We start from the raw sequence: 12784 nt of genomic DNA, 5'->3' as shown, positions 1-12784 counted from the left end.
ACTTATTTTCTATAACTAATTTGTGATAGAAAAGATAAGTATATGGGGGCTGCATATTTTCTTAAGGTGGGACACTGTCAACAAAGGTAGAAATGCAGTCCAAAATTTCATTAGTCATTTATTTTCTGTGGTGTTGTTTGCTTAAATTAGTGACCCTTTTTACTTTGGTGGATGGATGTTACAGATAGATTTGATATGTGAAACTGTTAAAAAGATTGCACATGAACATTTAAACTTAGAAATGTGTTTTAAAATAGGTGATGTTGAGCAGCAGTTATTTGTATAAAGAGCTTTTGGAAAGGGCCTTCCACCAGAGAACTAGCAAACACTCTTAAGTCTCTCTCTCTCTCTCTCTCTCTCTCTCTCTCTCTCTCTCTCTCTCTCTCTCCCTCCCTCCCTCCCTCCCTCCCCCCTTCTCCCCCTCTCCCCCTCCCCCTCTCTCCCACCATCCCTTCTCCCACTTCCCCCCTCCCTTCTCCCCCTTTCCCCTCCCATACTTTCCATTATTGATAATAGATGGTTCTGGTGGTCTTTTTTCTTCCATTTCCTCCTTTTGCCTCAAAACTCCTTTATCCCACAATGTGTAATTTTGTGTCTCATATTTCATTTAAAGAGATATACTTACAGGAGGCACAGTTAACCACATACTCATTAGAACTACTCAAAACTAAATTAAAACAATATTTTTAGCTTTCCTTCAAGTGGGACAGAGGTAATAGGTAAAACTAATTTATTTTATTTATTTACTAGAGGAGGTCAGATAATTTGGAACCCATACTAAAAGGGACTGCACAGGTGGTCCTTATAGCTCAAGGATGGCTTTTCAGTGTGGGGTTTGAGTGACCTGAACTTCCTTGCTGCCTCCAGTCCAGAGACTGGTTTGATGCAAATCTCCAAGCGAGTCTGCCCTTTTCAAGCCTCTTCAACTTACCATTTTTTGCGTAACTACTGCAACCTGCATCACATCCATTTAAACGTGCTTACTGTATTTATGCCTTGGTCTTCCTGTACGATTTTTATTCCTCTGTTATCAAATTGATGGCTCCTTGATGCTTGCGGATGTCTGCTACCAACCAATGCCTTCTTTTAACAATATAAGGATTTTCGTTATATTATTGATACTCCAACCTGGAATTTCCATTGTTGGATTCCTTCTTTTAGTTAGAATGTGCCATACATTTCTTTTTTCCTCAATTCAATTCAGTACCTCACATTACTTATTTGACCTATTCATGTAATATTCAGCATTCTTCTACAGCGCTGCATTTGAAAAGCTTCTATTCACTTCATGTCTGAACTGTTTTTTGTTCACATTTCACTTCCGTGCAAGACTACACTCCAGACAGATACTATCAGAAAAGACTTCCTAACATTTAAATTTATATTCCATCGTAGCCAATTTCTCTTTCGCAGAAATATTTTTCTTGCTATTGCCACTTTGCATTTTATATCTCCTTCGCTTTGGCTATCCTCAGATATTTTGTGCACAAATAGCAGATTTGGATTCTACTTTTACAGTATCATCTGCTACTCTGATTCTTTCAAGACTGCCTGGTCTTCTTTTCAACTGCTTTTTCAAGTCATTTGCTTTCTGTGACAGAATTACATTCTTGCTTTTTCAAATCCTTTGCTGTCTCTTACAGAATTACGTTGTCATCAGCAAACTTCAAAGTTTTTGTTTCTTCTCTCAGAACTTTAAATCCCTTACTGGTTCCCTTCACAGCTTGTCAAGCGACAGATTAACATAAGGGATAGGCTACAACCCTGTCTCATTCTCTTGTCAATTACTGCTTCCCTTTCATATGTTTCAATTCTTACAGCTACAGTTTGGTTTCTGCACAAGTTAAAGATAATGTTTAACTTCCTGTGTTTTATCATTGATAACATCAGAATTTGAAAGTGTATGCCGGCCGGAGTGGTCAAGTGGTTCTAGGCGCTACAGTCTGGAACCGCGAGACCGCTACAGTCGCAGGTTCGAATCCTGCCTCGGGCATGGATGTGTGTGATGTCCTTAGGTTAGTTAGGTTTAAGTAGTTCTAAGTTCTAGGGGACTGATGACCTCAGAAGTTAAGTCCCATAGTGCTCAGAGCCAATTGAACCATTTTTTTAAAAATTGTATTCCAGTCAATGTTGTGAAAAACTTTCTCCAAATGTACAATTGCCATAAATTTAGATTTTCATTTCTTCAGCATGTCTTCTAAGATAAATCATATGGTTAGAATTCCCTCACATGTTCCTACATTTCTTTGGAACACAAACTGATCTTCTCTGAGTTCGGTCTCTACCAGTTTCCCATTCTTCTGTAAATAATTTGTGCTAGTACTTGTATTTTGCAGCTGTGACAAGCGAAACTGACAGTTTGGTAATATTCACACCTGTCAGCACATACTTCTATGGAATTGCAATTATTATACTCATCTTGAAGTCTTTTCCTGTCTCGCTTATCCCGCATTCCAGGTGGATCAGTTTTGGCATGGTCAATTCTCCCAAGGATCTCAGTAACTCTAAGGAATGCCATTCATGTCAGGAGTCTTGTATTGACTTAGATCTTCCAGTGTTCAACCAAATTCTTCTTACAATATCGTATCTCCCATCTCATCTCCATTTACTTCTTCCATTGTCTCTACAATATTGTCTTCAAGGTCATTTTCTCTGCATAGCCCTTCTTCATAATCCTTCTGTCTTCAGCTTTTCCTTCTTTGCTTGGTTCTGATTTACCATGTGAGCTTCTGATATTCATACAGATGCTTTTCTTTTCTCTGAAGGTCTCTTTAATTTTCCTGTAGGTGTCATCTATCTTTCAGTATCACACATGCTCCTAAAGCCTAGCATTGGTTCTCTACCCATACCTGCTTAGCAGTTCTGCACTTTGTCACTCATTTTTAGGTGTTGGTATTCTCTTTTGCTTCATTTGCTGTGTTTTTATGTTTTCTTTTTTCATCAATTAAATTCTGTATCTCACATGTCTGCATCTCACTTGTCTTTTTGTCTATTTGATCCTCAGATTCCTTCACTGTTTCATCTCTCAGAGCTACCTATTTAAGTTGTGCAGCATTCTTTTCTCTTTTTTCAGTCAGTTTGTCTGGCCTCTCCACATATACCCCTCCATTATGTTTACACATACAATACAGCTACATGTTTCATTGAGGCATACAATCCACCCCATCTAGGTAAGATGTTTGGCTCATGAGTGGTCTATCCTACCATCATGAACTGTTTCCTTTTTTCCTTCCCTGCACTACCTATAGTAAATGCATTGATATTTATTTTCAATCAGAAATGAAAATTTGTGCCAGGACTTTAATTCAAACCTGGATTTCCTATGACTTGCAAGCAGTCCCGTAATTATTAGGTAATTCAAGCAAGCATTCAGACTTGATTCAAATGAATGGCTCCATTCACTTTTGGGTCAGGCCTGGAAATGTACGAGGGTAAGCATAATAGCAGTGTTACTGCTCACAGAAGAAGCATATCTGGTTTTTAATTCTAGTCCTATATCAAATTTTCAGTTGTTACTTCAAAGAAATACAGTCACTTTTTTTGTGTGCAACACCTATTCTGCCTGTCTTTTTGTGAATGTAACAGATTTATGAATGAAATTTTCATGTTAATAAAACAACTTTTTACCCTCTCTGTGATTTTAATTTATAAAAAAGCTCCATTTGCACAGGAAATAAAAACAATTTTCATTATACAGTTCGCACAATTTAAGTCAAATAATTTGTCATGAAAGATTATATTAAAAGACTTGAAGTGGTATTGGTATTGTGGTGCACCACATCCTGTACAAATTTCCTACATATTACCACACTGTATGCTGTAATATTAATTCTCTTCAGCAGGACTCCCTGCCTGTGAATTTCTGGTTTGTTAAGTGTCACTTCTTGGTGTTTCAGCAATAAGACATGATCTCAATTAAATTCTGTGAAGTAAGTATTCTGCAAAATGAAAGCAATAAGAATATTAGAAAGAGCTGTTGATATTCTTGCAATCAATTTTCTGCCTAATTGACCAATATAGTTGTGGTTGGAAACAGATATAATGACAAAATCTTTATTATAAGGTCAACCCTACATTATAACAGCTGTTAAAACAGAATTACCTTAAGCATACGAAACTATGATGATTGGTGGCAGATTTGAAATAAAAAACATTGAAAAACAAGAAAGAAACATTCCGATCCTACAACCAAAGTGTGAAAATGGAATTTGTATGAAGAAGAAATCAAAATAAATGTATCAAGTTACAGAAAAGAATCACAGATACAACCAGGAAAAGTTGATTACAATTTTATGCTGACTTTAGTAGAATGAATATCAGCAAGCTCACAAAAAACATTGTGAACCTAGCTTTATTGATGAAGAACTAACAGAGATTCGTGTAGATTCAAAAGAAACTGGCGTACATACAGAAATCAGTCTCAACCTAAAACAAAATTTCAAACTCTAATTAACAATTACAAGCTGCTCAGATGCTTACTCAACGAGCTACAGGATGGACAGAAGAAAAAGTAAGAATCTTTATATGGAATCTTGTGTGACATAACATGTAAGCCTTGCTGCATTGGATACACCAGTTCTTGCATGATCACCGGAGTTCTGCATCATCAGTCCCGGTTAGTATTTGGATGCGATACTGCCTGGGAACACACTGTGCCATTGGCTGACGGACATGCAGGTTGCTGAAATGGCATCCAGTTGCATGACTTGCAAGATGTGGTTGAGTCATATGACCACATTTAATTAGTTCCCAGTTGGATTATGACTGGTAGCTCAATAAAAAACCTATTTCCTGTTATGCATGATTGGAGCCATTTTGTACAAATTTCTCTGACATCAGAGTATTCTAATATTGTGATCCCGTTCAGTCAAACACTGTTGACAGAACACAGAATAAACCAGTAGCCTGCAATGTATTGTCTCATGAGTAGGTACATTCTCAATGTGTGTGTACATGGTCTTCCCAATACCAGAACCCTTTAGAAATCCAAATGTGACTCTGACAAAATATTGTTTGTAGTCAGGTGGTTAAGAAGCTGCTTGTACATTACCTCTTCTAAAGTGTTTTAGTGTGCTGGCAAAAGTGACATTTGATGGAAGTTTGGTAGTATTTATTTATTGCTTTCTTATACACAGACTTAAATGCAGCATATTTCAGCTATTTTGGAGATGGTTGGTTGGACAGGTAACTTAATTAAACCCAGAAGAAAACTCATTAATTAACATTCTGAGTAATTTGCCCCCCCCCCCCCCCAAAAAAATGGCTTATTTGCTATCCTCCTGTAGTCACCTTTTGCATTACCACTAGAATTTTTTTTTTTTTTATTTTAAAAATTTTGTGATGGACATCTTCTGTTGAAGTGAAAATCATATGCCAGTGCTTATTAAACAGTTTTGCAACACTGCACACATTTGTTACCAATGTATTGTTTCCTCTTAGAGCTATCAGTGCCACCTCATTTCTGGTAATATCATCATCTCCCTTCACTGTATCCCATACTATCTGTAGTTTGTTTGCCTGATGGACCTACCTTTTTCTCATGATGTGTTTGCTTCAATGTGTGGTTTACTTTTTTCTGTGTTTTGTAGTAAGCCTTTTAAGGAACTGTAGTGTCAACATCAGAGCTGCTTGTGTTGTTGTTATTTTTAGATTTTGATCTAATCTTAGAAACTTTGTGGGTGAAGCCATTTTCAAATAAGTGACAATTTTAATAGTAAATATGATGTATTTTCCGTTCATGTCATGAACACTGTCTAGATCATATCTCTGACTAATTTGGAAAAAAAGCTTCTTTATTATCCTCCTGAAATCAGATTTTGTCTTTGTCCTGATCAAAATTACCATTCAAATTGTCAAACTGCATGTATGATCTGAGAAGCAGTTGACTGTGGGCTTTGTAATACAATTTTGCTCATTAGATCTGTCTTTAAAGATATTAGTGGTGGCTGTTTTTGGAGTAATTAGCTACCATAGTCAGAAAGTCTACAGTAGGAACTGAGTTCAAGAAAATGTTCCTCACTGTAATAAATTCAAAACTTAATTTTTTTAAGGAAATCTGTATTACAATTACCAGAAACCACTTCATTTTATTTGATTTTATTAATTTTTAATTGTTTGCTATTCAATAGGCAAACTGCGTTCCTAGATGATTTGTCAGTATGCTGCCAGAAAAAAAAAAAATTAGTACACCTGCTGTTTATGAGACTACTAATAACCTTAAAGCAACAATGTTGGAATAAACCCTATAAATATCACTGCATCAAAATTTCTGTTAATAAATTCATATAGGTAGTCTACTTTTGGAAGATTTGCTGTCACAGACCATGTTCCTTTATGAACATTTGTATGTGTTGTAGAGAAAGCTTCATATGCAGAATTATCAAAATTAAGTCTGGTTGTGGACACTGAACTTCAGTGGAAGATTGTTCTAGGTAATATAACTGCAAAACAAACGTCAGCTAAATAAATATAAATTGAAAGCCTAATTAACTACACATAATATTACTCTATCCTAATGCAATAGAGTTGAAGAAAAACTGCAGTGGACATCGTTATATTCAAGTCTTAACAGTCTGTGACTGAGGAAGACTAAAATACTATGAAGTAATTGAATCTATGTCTAAAAATTTCTACAGCATGGTACTGTGTAATGTTTGGAGAAATTAACAAAGTAATCATTCTGTGTTGCTTCTTTGTCAGCATTATACTACAAAGTAATTCAACTGTGATATCAACACCAGGTGAAGCAGAACTGTGGCTAAGGCTTTGGACATTTCTTTGGAGGAACAGAATGCACATACCCATCTGATGTAGGTATTCTGTGGCTTCTTGGAAGTCATGTTCATGCTAAAGCCATTACAGTTCTTTCTACATGTGTTGGTTCCTACACAACTATATTCCAGTTGATATAATACACCATTTCTAGTGATTTTAAATCAGCAAGATTTTAACTTCCATTGTTTTGTTGGTACAGTGTTGTTGTTTGCATGGTGATTTTGTAATGTGGCCTATGATATTTATTTGTAAATTAGAAAGTTATGAGTTTTTATTTTGCTATGGAACGGAAATTTTTGAAAGGAGGAAAGAGCAGCATTTAGTCCCAGCAAGTGTGGTGGTGGTGGTGACTGCGCTGCTGTTGCTTCTGCCACCTTCCTCACCCCCTCCCCCCCCCCCCTCCCCTTTCCCACCACATATATGATGCATGAACTTACATTTACTTTGGAGTTGTGGACACCAATGCTGGGTATCAGGTGAGCCAGAATTATTTAAAAAAAAAAAAATGCACACACAGCATAGAATGTTCACACATTGATTTTATTAACTTCATGAAAACGGTTTTCTTAATGGTAATTAAGACTGATCTCCTAAATATTTGCTTTATATATGGCTCCACTGCCTTGATGAAATACTTCAATGAAGACATTCCTGACTGTGGGCTGAACTCTTTCGAATGGACGATTGCTGTTTAGGTCATTCTCAAGTAAAAGTCTGTGCTCAGCATTGATACATTTTATGCAACCACTCTGTACACTAGCCTGACCATGAAAATCACATTGGAAGCCATTCAGCTTCCTGTTATTATTATTATTATTATTATTATTATTATTATTATTATTATTATTTTATGGCCTTCATTGGACCACTGTAGCCAACTTTATACAAAGAATTTTCCAGTTTTCTGTCAGCCCAGTAATACTATATTCTCTCAGATCTTATCCTTCTTTCTTCATCATAAATCACCTTTCCTATTGTCTGTTTGTTGATTCTCGTTTGCAGTCTGGTTTGTTTGTCTGTGAGTTTCCTGGTTTTGTCAGTTTTGTTTCTTAGGTTTTCCAATGTAATCTGTAGCTCATCCATATATTCTTTGATTTCTGTAATCCACTTAATGTTGCACTTACTATTCCACAATTTTTCTATTATTCTTCTGATGATCCTGTTCTCTGGTGTTCTGTTTTGATGTCTGAAAAATGAATTGCGTTTCTTCCTTATTGTACTCATTACTGGTTCTACACTCCTGGAAATTGAAATAAGAACACCGTGAATTCATTGTCCCAGGAAGGGGAAACTTTATTGACACATTCCTGGGGTCAGATACATCACATGATCACACCGACAGAACCACAGGCACATAGACACAGGCAACAGAGCATGCACAATGTCGGCACTAGTACAGTGTATATCCACCTTTCGCAGCAATGCAGGCTGCTATTCTCCCATGGAGACGATCGTAGAGATGCTGGATGTAGTCCTGTGGAACGGCTTGCCATGCCATTTCCACCTGGCGCCTCAGTTGGACCAGCGTTCGTGCTGGACGTGCAGACCGCGTGAGACAACGCTTCATCCAGTCCCAAACATGCTCAATGGGGGAAAGATCCGGAGATCTTGCTGGCCAGGGTAGTTGACTTACACCTTCTAGAGCACGTTGGGTGGCACGGGATACATGCGGACGTGCATTGTCCTGTTGGAACAGCAAGTTCCCTTGCCGGTCTAGGAATGGTAGAACGATGGGTTCGATGACGGTTTGGATGTACCGTGCACTATTCAGTGTCCCCTCGACGATCACCAGTGGTGTACGGCCAGTGTAGGAGATCGCTCCCCACACCATGATGCCGGGTGTTGGCCCTGTGTGCCTCGGTCGTATGCAGTCCTGATTGTGGCGCTCACCTGCACGGCGCCAAACACGCATACGACCATCATTGGCACCAAGGCAGAAGCGACTCTCATCGCTGAAGACAACACGTCTCCATTTGTCCCTCCATTCACGCCTGTCGCGACACCACTGGAGGCGGGCTGCACGATGTTGGGGCGTGAGCGGAAGACGGCCTAACGGTGTGCGGGACCGTAGCCCAGTTTCATGGAGACGGTTGCGAATGGTCCTCGCCGATACCCCAGGAGCAACAGTGTCCCTAATTTGCTGGGAAGTGGCGGTGCGGTCCCCTACGGCACTGCGTAGGATCCTACGGTCTTGGCGTGCATCCGTGCGTCGCTGCGGTCCGGTCCCAGGTCGACGGGCACGTGCACCTTCCGCCGACCACTGGCGACAACATCGATGTACTGTGGAGACCTCACGCCCCACGTGTTGAGCAATTCGGCGGTACGTCCACCCGGCCTCCCGCATGCCCACTATAAGCCCTCGCTCAAAGTCCGTCAACGGCTCATACGGTTCACGTCCACGCTGTCGCGGCATGCTACCAGTGTTAAAGACTGCGATGGAGCTCCGTATGCCACGGCAAACTGGCTGACACTGACGGCGGCGGTGCACAAATGCTGCGCAGCTAGCGCCATTCGATGGCCAACACCGTGGTTCCTGGTGTGTCCGCTGTGCCGTGCGTGTGATCATTGCTTGTACAGCCCTCTCGCAGTGTCCGGAGCAAGTATGGTGGGTCTGACACACCGGTGTCAATGTGTTCTTTTTTCCATTTCCAGGAGTGTATTTCCTTGTAGACTGTTTCATTTGTATCTACTCTCCAGTGTCCATCTTTCTGGTACAATTTGTTGATGCATGTTGTGATGATTCTTTTCTCTATTTTGAGTATTTTGTCTATTTGTGTAGTGTTAGTTGTTTTGAAGATGGTTTCAGTTGGGTATCTTATTTCTGGTTGAGTGACTGTTTTGTAGCATTTTAATTTTGTTGCTATTGACAGGCTCTTTCTGTTGTAGGTGTTCTTGGTGATATATTGTGTTCTAGTCAATTTTTTTATTCTGTTATGCCATGTTGACTTTTCATTGAGGTTATATGTAATGATTTCTTCCAGATATTTAAATTTATCTATGCTTTTGATTCCTTGGTTTCCTATGGTAATTTTGTTTATGATTAGTGGGTCAGTTAACATGATGACTGTTTTTTCAAAGGATATTCCAAGACCAATTTTCTGTGCTACTTCCTGCAGTGGGATAACTTGTTTGGTTTCCTGAGTACTGCTGGACAAGAGAGCAAGGTCATCAGCAAATCCTAGACAATTTAAACTTATTTTGTCTTTGGGTCTTCCAATTTGGATGTTCTTTGGGTTAATCTTGTACCATTCCCTCATGATGTATTCTAAAGTACAGTTGAACAGCAGGGGTGCCAAGCAATCTCCTTGTCTTAAACCTGTTTTTGTGATGAATGACAGAGAGAGTTCCCCCCCCCCCCCCCCCCTCCCCAAACTTGACTTTCGATACAGTGTCAGTGAAGGTGAGTTCTATCAACTTGATTAATTTTGTATGGAGTCCAAAATTTCTCAAGATTTTTAACCTTGAAGGTCTATGGGTACAGTCATATGCTTTATTAAAGTCCATGAAGGTTCTTACAAGAGGTTTATTTTGTTTCTTGTAATATGCTATGGCTAATTTTAAAGTGATGATCTGTTCTGCACAGCTTCTCCAAGGTCTGAAGCCTCCTTGATATTCACCTAATTCTTCTTCTAGTTGCTCTTTGATCCTCTTGTATAGGATTCTGGAGAAAATCTTGTATGTGCAGTCTAAGAGAGAGATACCTCTGTAATTATCTGGCTTGCCTTTATCTCCTTTTTTGTGTAGTGGGTGGATTATGGCTGTGGTCCAATGTTTGGGAAACTTTTCTGTTATCCAGGTTTTGTTAGGGCTGTGTGTAAGGATGTTAAAACTGTATCACTGGCATATTTCCACATTTCTGCAAAAATTTGGTCTTTTCCGCATGCCTTATAATTTTGAATCTCTCTGAGTGCTGTTTCCACCTCTTGGATTGTTGGAGGTTTTATGAGATCAATTGGAGTCTTGATGGGTGTGTCTGTATTAATTACTAAAAGTTCCTGGGGTTCTGCACAATTCAAAAGTTTACTAAATGCTTTTGCCATGGTTTTGGCATTTTCCTTGTCATTATGTGCCATTTTTCCATCTTCCCATTTTAGCATTAACGTGGGAGGGGCAAATTTTTGTAATTGTCTTCCAAACATTTTGTAAAAGTCTCTGGAATTGGTTTTATGGTAATTTTCTTCTACTGAGTCGATTAAATCTTTCTGTGATTGTCTCTTGGTTTGCCTGATAATTTGTGTGAACTTTTTCCTGATATTTTTGAGCTTGGTTGCATTTGCTTCTGTTTTGTGTGTTTGAAATTTTATCCATGCATGATGTCTTTCTTCATGAATTTGTCACATTCTGAGTTCCACCAGACATGTCTTTTATGTGGGTTCAATGGGGCTAAATTTTCTGCTTGTTGCCTAAGAATCTGAACCAGTTCTTCTAAATTATCAGTCAGTTTTATATTTTGTGTGACTTCTCTATATTTATCATTTCTAATTAATTGGTGGAGATTGAAGTTCCTCTTTCGTTTATTGCATTTTGGTTTCTTTATTAGTGGTATAAACTTAATTTTGATTTTGACAGTGTAATGATCTGAACCTGTATCTACCCCTCTAATACTTTAACATTGTAGATTTCTCTGTGGAAGAATTTGTCCATAAATACACAATCCAGCTGCCATTCTCCTTTTCTCCATTCAGGATGTTTCTAAGTTTTAAGTTTGTTTGGCATTCTTTTGAAGTATGTGGACTGTGAGATCAGTTTGTGTTCCCTACAGAGTTCAACAAGTCTTTGACCATTCTTATTTGTTTGTTTAGGTGGAGCCCAGTTCCCAGTGATATCCCGGTATTTATTTTCTCTTCCAAGTTGGGCATTGAAGTCCTCTAACAGGATAGACTCAGATTCACTTTATAAATAATAACACTATAAACAGTAGACAAGGGTGATGACATTCTGATTAAAGCACATTGCCAAAGCATCTAAGGTCAAAACTGGCCAATCCATAGATAAATACACTGAAGAGCCCAAGAAACTGGCACACCTGCCTAATATTGTGTAGGATACCCGTGAGCAAGCAGAAGTGCCACAACATAATGTGGCATGGATTCAGCTAATGTCTTAAATAGTGCTAGAGGGAACTGACACCATGAAGCCTATAGGACTGTCCATAAATCCGTAAGAGTACGAGAGGGTGGAGATCTTTTCTGAATTGCACATTGCAAGGCATCTCAGATGTGCTCAATAATGTTCATATCTAGAGAGTTCAGTGGCTAGCAGAAGTGTTTAAACTCAGAAGAGTGTCCCTGGAGCCACTCTGTAGCAGTTCTGTTCATGTGGGTTGTTGCATTGTCCTGCTGGAATTGCCCAAGTCTGTTGTAATGCACAATGGATATGAATGGATGCAGGTGATCAGACAGGATGCTTACATACGTATCACCTGTTGGAGTCGTATCTCGACACATCAGGAGTCCCATATCACTCCAACTACACAAATCCCACACCGTTACAGAGCATCCACCAGCTTTAAAAGTCCTGCTGACCTGCAGGGTCCATGGATTCATGAGGTTGTCTTCATACCCATACACCTCCATCCGCTCGATACAATTTGAAATGAGACTCGTCCAACCAAGCAACAAGTTTCCAGTCATCAACAGTCCAATGTCGGTATTGACGGGCCCAGGTGAGGCTTAAAGATTTGTGTTGTGCAGTCATCAAGGGTACACGAGTGGGCCTGAAGCTCCAAGAGCCAATATTGATGATGTTTCATTGAATGGTTCACACGCTGACACTTGCTGATGGCCCAGCATTGAAATCTGCAGTGATTTGCGGAAGGATTGCACGTGTGTCACATTGAACAATTCCCTTCAGTCATCATTGGTTCCGTTCTTGAGGGATCCTTTTCTGGCCACAGTGATGTCGGAGATATGATGTTTTACCGGATTCCTGATATTTACGGTGCACTTGTGAAATGGTCATATGGGAGAATCCCCTGTTCATTGCTACCTCGGAGATGCTGTGTCCAATT

At 39.2% G+C, this 12784-nt stretch overlaps 1 protein-coding gene across 2 annotated transcripts in view; it reads left to right on the top strand.

The window, feature by feature from the left end:
* Positions 1 to 12784, top strand: part of LOC126260044 (uncharacterized) — a 350981-nt gene that overhangs the window by 161873 nt on the left and 176324 nt on the right. The gene's annotated exons all lie outside the window — the stretch shown is intronic.

The sequence above is a fragment of the Schistocerca nitens genome, chromosome 5, assembly GCF_023898315.1.
Source record: "Schistocerca nitens isolate TAMUIC-IGC-003100 chromosome 5, iqSchNite1.1, whole genome shotgun sequence".
Taxonomy (NCBI): domain Eukaryota; kingdom Metazoa; phylum Arthropoda; class Insecta; order Orthoptera; family Acrididae; genus Schistocerca; species Schistocerca nitens.
Note: the sequence above shows the minus strand (reverse complement) of the source record. Positions and strands in the feature narration are given on the sequence as shown.